This window comes from Topomyia yanbarensis, chromosome 2 (assembly GCF_030247195.1).
Source record: "Topomyia yanbarensis strain Yona2022 chromosome 2, ASM3024719v1, whole genome shotgun sequence".
Lineage (NCBI taxonomy): Eukaryota > Metazoa > Arthropoda > Insecta > Diptera > Culicidae > Topomyia > Topomyia yanbarensis.
Genome location: NC_080671.1, coordinates 338674494 through 338687749, shown reverse-complemented (window position 1 = coordinate 338687749; position 13256 = coordinate 338674494).

The following is a 13256-nucleotide window of genomic DNA, read 5'->3' as shown; positions in this document are numbered from 1 at the left end:
GATGGCGATTTCCGGCTTCGCGGAATTCTCTAAAACCTAATCAATATGGGTATTTTTGGAATGGGCTGGACGTGTAGACGCCAGATATCGATGCTTGAGGCCATTTTCAAAACCAAGATGGCGACTTCCGGTTCAGTGGAATTCTCTAAAACCCATCGCTATGAACATTTTTGCAACGGGTTTGACGAGTAGATGCCAAATATGGATGTCTGAGGCCATTTGGAATACCAAGATGGCGACTTCCATTTAACGGAATTTTCTATAACCCAATCAGTACGCATATGTTCAGAGCGGTCCTAATGAGCGCATGATAGAGATTAATGTCTGAGGCCATTTTGAAATACAAAATGGCAACTATAGGCTTAGCGATACTCTGTATAACTCAGACAACGTGGAGTGTTTTGGAACTTGATTGACAAATATGCAGTTTCCAGATGTCTGACGTCATTAACATTTATAAAATACGAAAAATGTGCTCATGAATGGATTTACTCGAATATGAGCTGGTTCGTATGCTAGAGCTCATCGAGCGTATTTTCGAGGCTCATAATCGAATCGAAAAACTGATAAAGTCAGGGGGAATAATAAAATCAGGTCATCGTTGTATTATTAAGATGAATGAGATGTCCACTAAACTAGAAGTCACCATCTTAGATTAAAACATGACTTCCGGAATTGACATCCGGTATTTATTTATCATCGCTATTCCAAAAAATCTCACAATGTTTTGGTAATTGAAAATTAAACTAAACCGAACAGGCCATCTTGGTTTTGGTAATGCCTCAGATATCGATATTTGACATCTACTCGTCAATCCCGTTCTAAAAATACCCATATTGATGCTGCATTAGCAAATTCCAATGAACCAGCAGTCGCTATCTTGGTTTTCAAAATGGCCTCTGACATTCATCTCTATCATGGGCTCATTAGGCGCGTTCTGAAAATATGCATACTGGTTATAGAGAATTCCGTTAGACCGGAAGTCGCCATCTTGGTATTCCAAATGGCCTCAGATATTGGTATTTGGCGTCTATTCGTCAAGCCTGTTGCAAATGCCCACATTGATCGGGTTTTAGAGAATTCCACTGAACCGGAAGTCGCCATCTTAGTTTTCGAAATGACTCTAAACATCGATATCTGATGTCCACTCATTAATACCGTTCATAAAATATCCACATTGGTGGGGTTTTAGAGAATTCCACTGAATCGGAAGTCGCCATCTTGTTTTTTTAAATGGCTCTAAACATCGATATCTGACGTCCGCTCATCATACCGTTTCAAAAATACCCATATTTATGGGGTTTAAGAGAATTTTACTGAATCGGAAGTTGCCATCTTGGTTTTCAAAATGGCCTTAAACATCGATATCTGACGTCGTCCCATCGATCCCGTTCCAAAAATACTCAGATTGATGGCGTTTTAGAGAATTTCATTGAACGGGAAGTCGCCATCTTGATTTTCCAAATGGCTTCAGACATATGAATGGAAAATTGGATTAAAAATCGTCTATGTCTTTTGCCTTTAAAAGAACTACACATACATACACGTTAGTAAACGCGACATAGAAACGCACACGCGATCGAACACATTAACGTACAAACGATCGAGCCCTTCGCGATAATACACAAGATCGCGAAGTCCCTACGCACCGTACAATGAATATCACATTCAGAATCAAGACCCGCTGTGATTGGTCTTAAGCAGTGTTTTAGTTGGTGACATTTATCGTCTCATCTTCAATTGTAGTGAGTAATTCTGACGGGGAGCCCTTCCGAGAACCTAGCTCTACAGTTCCTGTAGGACAACTCTCGAAAAAGGTATGTACAAAAACGCTCTGTATGCCTAAAAAACAAATTCGAAAAAACACTTGCTTTGAACACTACCTCCACTAGCGCCACATGTGTAACGCAATTAGAGAACGAGGGTCTCTTCTACTTAATTTTACTGGTTGCTTTCAATTTCAGCTCAGTTTAGTTCGCAATATTAGCCTGTAATTTGGACCATCTTATTTAATTCAATTGCATACAAGCAGTGCCTACATATTCATATTTTCCCCCTGCATTGAACCGCCAAAGTGCGCAAATTGAAGCCGCAGTCAGCCAGTCGCATAGTTTCAATTTTCCCAATATGGTCAAAATCACACAGGCCATGTCCTTCCTGTGGCGGCGCGCAGCATCGGCTATAGTGCATCGGCGAAGTAAACAAACATTTCACATCCGTCCCAGACTGTACAGACAGACATGCACGCGCAATAAGCTTGCAGATCAACCGCTGCGCGACACAGCATATGAGGAGGTATGATTCATTCAATCAAAATTGAAATTAAAAGCCGCTTAAAAGGTAGCACAATAATTATGCGCTAAAGTAAGAAATAATTTCGCTGCGGTACGGAATTCTTCACGCGGTTGCATCTTGCGCCATGTTGGAATATAGTGCAGTTTAAATAAATACTGTGACTGTGAAATGAGATAAGGTGCATTTATTGATGGAAGCTCACTCATTGGACCTCCCAGTATTGTGTTGTTTATCTATGCATGATAGAATATTTGATTCACATCACATGGGAACTGCGACTCTGAATATGCGCGTATCTTCACCATCATCATGAAGTAATGAACGCGTTGTAGGTGCTACTCGTAGGTTCTCGATCACGAAGATTACGGTCGGAAGATAGCTCTCAAACTGCACGCGGCCATCAGAACAGCGGTTCTCCCAGCAGAGGGCTCCCTTAAACGAAGTCCGATGCGCGTATCTCAGCGATGACTCAACGACGACGCCGGCAAGGTCGTCCTGTTGTCGCAAAACGAACCGGGCGCGCAGTGGTTGTGACTTGTCTCCGTTGCAAATTATGGCCATAAGCTCCATCAAGCGGTGAGTTTTACAACTGATGCTCTGCTCGGCGGAGATAAATTTGCTGATTAATAATTTTTCTCCTTGTTTGACAGTTTGAACGGCACTTGCTCATTTGATAATTGAACGTTTTGCGACGACCTCCAGAGATCTATACCGCAGATACAACTGACGACCGACCAGTTTCTAGAACCGATTGTGGCGAATAGTAATAATATAAAAAAGCAGTTGCTGCTTTCTGATTTTGGATACTTGAAAGTTGAAACTAGAATGAAACCAGTTCAAATCGCTGTGGGAGACTTTCCGATATGAACTTTGTTTTTGCGATCGATTCCACAGCGGGTGCCTTACCAAACATGCAGCCGACTTGTATTTATTCATTTTTGCTAATTTATGTATATAAATAGAATTTTGTTACAAGTTCAGTGGCAAGCACCGATTCACTACACTCATTCAAACTAGGGTGTAATCAGTTAATCTCATTTTTACACTACACCGGTTATTGCCTACGATCGGTAAATCAGTCCTATAAAGATAGGAAATCCCATAGAAAATGGGAAAAATATGCGATCATGGGAAGTGTAGCAGCAGGTAAACGCGAAAACGCTATTAAATCCTGCCATGCGCTAAGTAACGCACCCATACCATTTGCATCAGACCAATCGGAATTTTTTTAAGGTTTATTTTTATTTTGTTCGCACACGAGTGCTTACTATAGAGCTACTAAGTTGTAACAACTGGACGAAATGCTAGATTATCTCGGAGTTCACAGTATTGCAACCTATTTTTTGCTCGATGAGAATCTGCAATTAATATAGTAACTACCCTGTTCTCATTGCTTCGATGTCAAGCCATTTGGGTTAGCAACCTAACCTTGCGGTTGGTGAGTTTGAAGGATTGCGGTAATAACAACAGCATTCTCGGTGAAATTACTTTACCCACACTCGATCAACTTCTATTTCGAGTCTCGGCTGACCCCATTAGGTGTGGCAAAAACGACCAAAATTTAGGATACTTCGACCATCCATGTAGAACATTTGTAGAGTAGGTAAATGCGTATCCGGGCCAACAAGAAAGATATCGACAATGACGGCGGCAAAATACCTACTTGTGGTGTGTGATTCACCGAGGAAAATCTTCAACTTGGTGTCTGTGCGTTCCCATGAATGTTGCACGTTATTTTGAAGGCAGGTGCTATTTTCAGCGGAGGAAAACAAATTTCAAATTTTCAGACACATCGAGAGATACGATGAGAACGATTGAGCAATTCTCACTTAGCTAGACGAGATCGTAGCTATATTTTAAAATAGTGATAGTCGAACTATTGAATAGTATGAAAAAGGATGCCAAACCTTTCCCGTACATCGTCGGGTATCTCGAGCAAAGTCAAACATCAAAACTACAAGCATAACTTCAAATCGAAATCATATTTCGATGTCACATTTTCAACCGTCCAAAAGACAAAAATGATAATAACTGGAGCAACTCCTATTCAACCAGAGCGCATTTTTGTAGAATGAGTTCTTGGTTTAGTTGATATTCTTTTAGATGTAATCAACAGGTTGTTTGTTTTTTTGTTATTGTTTCTTTGTATTTGTTTATGTATAGCTCTTTAATTATCCAAATCAAAATAATTTTTGAACATGAATAGCACAAGCTTAAATCAAATTGGGAAAATTCTGCAAGCAAGTACCTTTTTATGTCGATGGATTTTGCAGTCGATTTATTGTATGCATTACTATTGCAGGGATTGGGTATCAGGCTATCCTCTCGTCTCGCACATACCGTAAACCGGGGTGACATTGATCACTTTTCGAAGTAATCGTTACATATTTTGAGACGCAACACATTTTCTTCAAGTTTAATATTTTTAAACCATTTACTGATGTATGGAGAACAAGGTTGGATGGTTATACCTAAAATTGTTCGCTTACAGCTATTTTTCCACAAATGATGTCAAGTTGACGTCCGTTTTCGTATTCCGGGGTGACTTTGATAACCTGCATGTTCACCCACATTAAGTTATTGATGTCAATGTTTTTCATTCAAATGTTTGTTTAAACTAATTCTGGAAAGATACTCATTGTTAAATAGATGTTAATTGGTATTATACAAAGTATTTCAATGTACTATAGAATTCGAGCTACCAAAATTCGCATAATTTGTGTCCAACTAGAATGAAAAATTCTGAAAACCTTTAAAACTGCTAAAATTGTTTTATTTCAGTGCTTTATCGATGTACAATTAGTTTCATCCATTTTAAGACGTTGGAATATTTAACAATAAAAAAATGTTGCGAATTTTAGCTTAAAATAATTTGAAATAATTGCCAATTAGTTTCATAAAAAAATGTATTTAAAATAGACAAACTCTTAAAACTAAATTTGGCACATCCCAATCTAAAGGAAAATAAAAACTTGTAATTTATTACTCCTGCTCAAATCTGAGATTTATTTATTTTATAAAAAATAGACACTTTACGAAGCTTCGTAAAAATAAGGTAAAGTAAAAAGTATAACAAATCAGTATTTTATAAGTTTAGAGTAAAAATCATTTCAAATTAAAATGATTCGGTAGACTATTCTGGTTTAATAAGCGATCTACGAACTTTTTTCGAGTGATCAAAGTCACCCCGATGATCAAAGTCACCCCGGTTTACGGTACCTGAAGCTAAAAACACATGTTAACAGCAAAGCAAACGAACAAATTTTAGCGATCGTTTCGTTGGATCCCAAAAAAAATCAGCCACTAAGGAAGATGCAATCGCAATTGACTACGTGTTGGGCTTACAGTGCGCGACATGGGCCAATTGATAAAGGTGAAAATAAAAAAGAAGGTGAAAATAGAGCTTGAGCTTACGAGCTCACACATACAACTACATCATACAAGTAATGCTGTACTCATAGCGTTCAATAGTTTACCCGTGGCCGAAACTTGATGAAGAACAACATGCAACACGACGTCGAATATGACAACGTCGAAACCAAGATCCTCGTGCATATGGGACAAATATATGAATGAAATTTGCCTGCACGATTTGGCATAGCGCACTAGTTCAGACGACATTAAAAGATTTATGTCGAAGTACGTAGAAGTGGAATTCGTTACGAATGATATTTGGAGATACTTTTCCCTGGCATTTTCAACGCTGTTCCTATTGTTCTCTTGACTGACTTTCAAAAACAAATAACCTCAAGGTATTATCTATATTTAAAGAATGCCACGAACATACCCCAGGGTGATGCCCGCACGTCGATTTTATAACCAGGGCACACTACGGAAAGCTATGTGCAAAAACTGCCAAACAAAAACCAAAATTTATGTTAAAAAATTAAATTACAAAAAAAAAAAACAATTTTCTAAACAAAATTAGAAAGGAGGAAACATTTCAAATGCAACTGCATGATGGAGAAACTATTATTTTTTTCCTAATGATAACTTTAAACATGTTTTTAAATTTCATAGTAATTGACAGACAAAATTATATTTTTTATGTAATATTTTAAATGTCATTTCTCTCTCGCAGGTATTATAAACATCATCAAGCCACAACAGATTCAATAGAGTTATCTAAATATAAGGAACTTGGCTCTTTTTAGTTTTTATTTTCACCAAGTTCTACTACTAGAGGTTAATTAGTTCTCATGTTAATAGTCCACCAATCATTATGACGACTCAGGATTTGATTTGTATAAGAAGCCCGCTTCAAGATTTTGATTACAATACACTTCGATAGTGGTGTGTCGAGGAGCCCGGGAGTGTTGATGTGAGCCTATTGTCCGTTCTATACTTTTGCTCTCTTTACCAGCTCACAACCAACAATCAACCAATAAATAAATGTATAAATAAGAAAGTATATGATATGTGTGGTGGTTGGCCATTCAAGTATAAGAAGCGTTTAAAGTACTAATGTACATTTGTCATGTGATGATTGTAATTTTAGCTGTATCTTGTACCGGTCTAATCTATTATATCTCTCATCTATTGCCTTTATCTCTTCTTTTCGAATCCTAGTATTGGTATCAGATTCACGGCCCGCGCGATCATTCAAGAGCACACGCGAATATGTGAATGGTTCCACGGTCACAAAATCGAATGTAGGGTAATGAGCCTATTTTTACCATATTTCTATTATCACTATATCTATATTATTCGATGTCGTTGGTTAGAGCAGGGTCTGCCATCTTTGTTCAACTCATTGAGTCAAATAGTGAGGTAACAACGCGTCCATCGATTGTAGACCGAGCAAATCACGAATTAGTGAGGTACCCTCCCTAATAGGGTGAACATATGCACTTCCCCTGTACACGCGAAGTCACATACACGCTAGCATACGCGAAAAACACGTTAACATACAAAAGCTTGAGCTCCTCGCGACCACCCACACATACCTTCGCCCGCGGTCTCGCAAACATGACTACACATGACGGTGATAAATTAAACGTCTTAACAATCATTAATTTTCTCAAACGCGGGCTCAAGCGGTAGCGCTTACGCGATCACGAATCGGTCACTTCCGGAAGTCTATCCTCGATCCTAGAAGCCTAGGTCCACGCCTTCAGCTGGACCAATTAAAAAAATACGCTCATGCCTATTAGACAACACGTCTCACATGACATCGCGACATGACCGGGAACCCTAGAGATATGGGGGAACCCACTCTCTGTTGGAATCTAAACCATTCACCGAATATTAAATAACAAGAATACACGCGAATATGTGAATGGCCCAGTTACAAAATCACTTCAGCATACAAACGTTTGAGCCTCTGGCGATCATGCAAGCAACCTACGCCCGCGATCGAGATCAAACAGGATAATGCGAGGAAACATGATAATAGCCCGAATTAAAGCGTCAACCTACAAACTCCCGCGTCTCCATCATCGGTACTAACAGTCTAAGTACATGCATTGAATTGGACCAATTTATAAAAAAATAAAAAAATTAAGAAAAAACTCACATCCACTAGACAACATGTTCCATGGTTTCATGATCGGGAACTCTAGTGATATATGGGGTACATTATTTCATGCCAGAATCTGGATCGTACACTGAAAACTAAATATCAGAATGACGGCTCGCGCAACCATCCAAGAACACGGGAATATGTGAATGACCACTAGGCTGGTACGCACATTCGATCACCACAAACACCTTAATGTACAAACGCTCCAACCCTTCGCGATGATACACGCGCTCGCGGAAATCACTACGTTCGCACATATCTGCACCGTACAATGAATATCGCATTCAGAGTCACGGCCCGCAGCTATTGGCCTTGGGCCAATATTATTGGCTCGAATCAAAACTCGTCGAAATGTCAATTGACGATAGGTTCATCTGGAGTGTTCATTTGTGTTTACATTTTGCTAGCGTTGCCAATTTTATTTTGTGTCCACCAACCAATGTGGCTACGCCACATCGCTTTTGTGCGTGCTGTCCGACTTCGCTACCGCTCAGTCGGACTTAAACTAGGGATAGCCCCTATGTTTGAGTAAGCCGGGCAAACGAGTGGATCACAGGTCCGCTTGCTTCCGACGGCGGGTCGGTGGCCACCTCGCCCGGCGGATCCTTAGCGGCTTTGCGCCGCTTCGGTTTTCTAGGCCTCGGTTATGCGGCTAAGCCGCATCGAAATGGTACCCCTTAAACATTCTAACTAGAATCGGTTGAGTCACCGGAGCCGGAATACGAATTGGAATCAGCCAGCATTCCGGCTGAGCTTAACTGGGAAGTTTAGTAAAATTTAATCTGGAAATTAAAATTTTCTGGCAACGCTCCAGCACCCCGTTGAATTCTAACAATTTCACCACCTGGGCGCCAGTTTGACGATATGAAATGAACTTTGTTTACTTTCGACAAGTTTTGATTCGAGCCAACAACATCCAGCCTTGGCCTTAAGCAGTGTTTTAGTGGATGTCATTACCCGTCTCGTCTGCAGTTGTAGTGAGTGATTTTGACGGGGAGCCCTTCGAAGAATCTAGCTCTACAGCTCCAGTAGGACCCGAATTTTTTTTTTAAATGTCATTTCAAATTAAAATGCATTTTAATGAAATATTCCAAATAGTTAGGAATAATTAATAGGTTTTTCGAAATGCACATAAAACTTCCTATAACTTTCCTTTTTACACAAGGCGATATTTGGAACTATTCGACAGCTACATAAAAACCAATAAATTATGGCTCACCTATAGAGTCTGATGATTAAACTTATCGCCTTGATGTCAAAAGGAAAGGTACAGGAAATTTTATGAGTATTTTGGAAAACCTTTTGTTCTTAATGGAGAAACGTGAATAACTTATGAAAAGGACGTAATAAAACAATATACAGTGAGATTCCGTTTTTGGCATGCTCCATTTTTGGCAACAAAAAAGTTCCGTTTTGGGCAACAAATGGGCTCCGTTTTTGGCAACATTGTTGTCGTACATAGTAAATCTTTTACAAAATGCTCATACACATTTAGTTGTAATAATTGATATCACTTTTGACTTTTTTTTCCAGACATGGGAGTCATATTTACTACATTTTATGGGGGCGGGCATAGCAAATAAAATTATATTTGCTGATTTTCTTCTATCATTTCATTTCATATCACATATTCTTATATAATTACTGTTGTTGTAAAATTTATGATGTAACATGTTGAAAATAAAAGCTTTTAAAGTAAGGTTCCATTTTTGGCACGGTTCCTGTTTTGGCAACTGAAAAAAAATATATTGTTGCCAAAAACGGAACCCTACTGTAACTACTTTACACAGGTTTTCTACCATTTTTATATTGTCATTGGTGTGAGCGGTAATCTTCAAGATTTTGAAATAGTCTAGTGCTTATAACATCATAGTATGTGCGTGTGCATCATATGTGAAAATCAAAAACATCTATGACAACTATCATCAAAAAAATGATAAGAACTCGCACGAAAAAGAATCAGAGAATTTTTTTTATCTGAATCACTTGATGCAATCATCTGTAACTTGGTCTAATCCTATTATTTTGGATTTCAACGCTTGAGGTTGAAATTACGAACCAATTCAAGAATTCAAACGTACATATAAAAGATCATAAGTCGTTGAGAAATGAGATATTTTCATGGAAATTTCACAAACTACTAAAGATGTGTATGACATTCTGTGGTTGAAATTTGTACGATTTTTATGAGGTGCTTCATAGTAGTCTTCCACATTGGAAAATTTTCTATATCCCATTTTCATGAAACAGGCCATTTTTTGAAAGTCCACGTGGACATCGTAGGGAGGGAGTAGGGGTTTAGGAATTGTGCACGAAGGGGGAGGAGTGGGTCAGAAACGAAGTTTTTTTTTGTCCACGTGGTATATGAAAGGCCCCTAAAGAATTACCATTCCACTTCAAATCAAAGGTAGCGGAACGCGCTTTTTCAGAAAAACATAAGCTAACTATAGAAGATATTAAAATTCAACGTAAAATCTCCAATCCTTGCATATTAGACGTAGCTGAAAGCAGGCATGTCCAAACACGCCACGGCACCGCGTGCTGCATTTTACCACCGCAACCGAGTGTATTGAAATGAGCACCCCAAGCCAGTGCTCGATGTGAAGCACCGATGCACGATAAACGAAGCACCTGTGTCGGTGGCGGTGTTAAATTTTCGATCCGGTGCTTGGATGCTTCGGAAAACACTCGGGCCGGGTGCTTTAAAATTTCTGAAGCACCGGAGCCGAGTGCTTTCAACTTCGGATAACACCTCGGAAACTCTTTGACTTTGCACCCGTATCAAAGCGAGAATGTTTAAGCCCGCTAGCATATGCACAAAAAGAAAGAAAAAAAGATTTTTCGGAGCGACGGAATAAAAGAGAACAGCAAATATACTTCTATTATCGCGGCAGTTTGATTTTTAGTTAGATATGTAATTATAAAATATCCAAAGTCGATGCAAGTATAGATCGCGGATGGTGGATTTTTTTTTAATTTAGAGTCTTGGAAATACTAGTCAACGAAAATTCTATTTCTTTATCTTCTTGCAAAGGTATATCTAATTGAAAGCAAAAGATATGAACTTTGCCATCGATAAACATCTTTTTATTTTTTTATGATCCCAATCTATACGGATAACGCCCATATGGTGCTTAGCTCAATTTGAATCTATTCCTATTGCCGCCATTTGGGGCACACGTTTCGAATTTTTGATCAATCAATCACAAGTATTTCACAGTATTTGGATAATTTTTATTATACGAAACTTTGTTACCATTTTTTAGACATTCTATCTATTGCTATCGTAATAATAAAGTATTGAGTCATTTCATGTCGCAAACTCTATTACAATATTTAGCTAAAATAGTGATGAACTGCCTCATAGTGCTTTTTAGGCTGACAAAATGGAGACACTGAAAAAATCTGTTTATCCGGTTACCAGGTTGTTTTGAAAAAAGAATTAATTTCAATTAGAATGTCAAATTACAGTACTAATTTTATCATTGCGGTTAATAAAACGTATTTTCAGAGGAGCTAATCCCATATAAAATTGTGGCCCTTCGCTAAAACAAGGTCATGATCATATTTCGCAAATATTTTATATTCATTCCAAGCACCCCGTCCTGGTAAGTTAAAAGGGAGGGAAGCTTTGCTTTACTCTAATGGAATTGGAATTGTTCATATCATTTGTAGCAAGTTACCTACTGCAGAGAACTTCAATTTTCAAAATTACTTGAAACACGTTATCGTATGTAAAGGCGTTAGGGCACAATCGAGATGCGCCCATACGATTTATTTCCGCTTTATACGTCATTACCAGTGCCATTACAAAACTTTTAACACAGCACAATGCATAGAAATGAATTTTGGCCGGACTTCATTACTTTTCTAGCACATCCAACGGCGTCCGTGTGTTGACGTGCCGTTTGGTTCGCTGTTCTATAGACATATAGAGCATTAATTTAGAAAAAATCTACGTTATCATAAATATCGCTAGCTAGTGTCCTAGTCCTTATCAGTTCTTCGATAGTTATACTATATAAGCTATATTCATTATTCTGCATGTAAACTCAATAAAACAAAGACAAATTTAATTAACAAGATGGTAAGTGATCACCCAAACCACATTCCGAAGTGATGCAGTTTGAAATCTGACTAGATTTTTGTCTTGAAGACTAGATTTTTGTCTTGCTATATTCTGCATTTTTAATAATTGAACCGATACCTTGTCCTTTTTATATCTATTCTGCTTTAAGGTATAAAAAGCCAGCTTCAAATGGGTTTTACAATTTGATCGGCAAAATTTAATTTCTGCATGCATTTTAGATACATAAAATTTTATTTGACTGTCTAAAGAGATTTCAATTCTTTCACAGTATAGTGGGTGTGTAGACTTACCAGTCATAGAGAGTATAACTGTACTGGAAACAGTGATCGATGTAAGGATATACGATGATTTTTGCTGATACGGTCGGGCATCTATCATCGACATAACTTTTTATAGTCCGTCGGAGATGGCAAACATGAGTTGGAAAGTTTGTGAAAACTAAAAGCATATTGACCACCAGACCATCCAGTACAATATTGGTCAATGAAGTTATGCTTTGTGTAAGCACTACGCACAGGAAGAGACTCCTCTCACTTAAACGTCGAGAAGTTAGCTAAAGCATGTAACACCACAACACCAACGAAAAGCTCATTAATTTACTTTATTTTTTAGTAGTTGAAAAATTAATTGACTTACACCAGAAAATCGAATAACAGACCAATGATTACCCGGATAATGCGACCTGCAATGCATTAAATACACCTTAAGTTTGTTTGAGAATTCATGCACAAATAGCTATACAAAACTAAAATATATCATGAACCCGTTAACAATATATTATATAAATAAAAAGCAACTGAAAATCACACCTTGGAATTTTACAAATTGAATAGAGCCAAATTGATACATTTACATTTAACATATTTTATTATGGATTCGATTACCCGGGGTAAGATTTTTTAAATCCTCGGATATTCGAATCTGACCTGTTTATTATTTGGAATAAATTTCCCTTATTCCACAGCAAAATAAAAAAAAAATAAAATAAAAAAAAATACAACAATTTCATTATAGCTATGCGGAAACCAAAGAGTATTTCCACAGATTTTAAATGTTGGTCTTTCTACCTAGAGTTAAAAACTAAAATGTTTTCTCAATCAGTAACATATACACTTTCCAGACTGACTGCTGGAAACATAATTTCTTTTTGAAGTTATGACTAAAGCTGAATACTTTACAGGATACTTAACGACCTTGACTTATACTACTTTTTCAGAAATCATATTTTTTTTAATTTTATAATGACGGGACATTATTTGGAGCATTTCGAGACAAATGAAAAATACAACCGTCAAACTGGGACCTTGCAACACTTCTGACTTCCTCTGTTAATGTAAATTTAGCAACGGT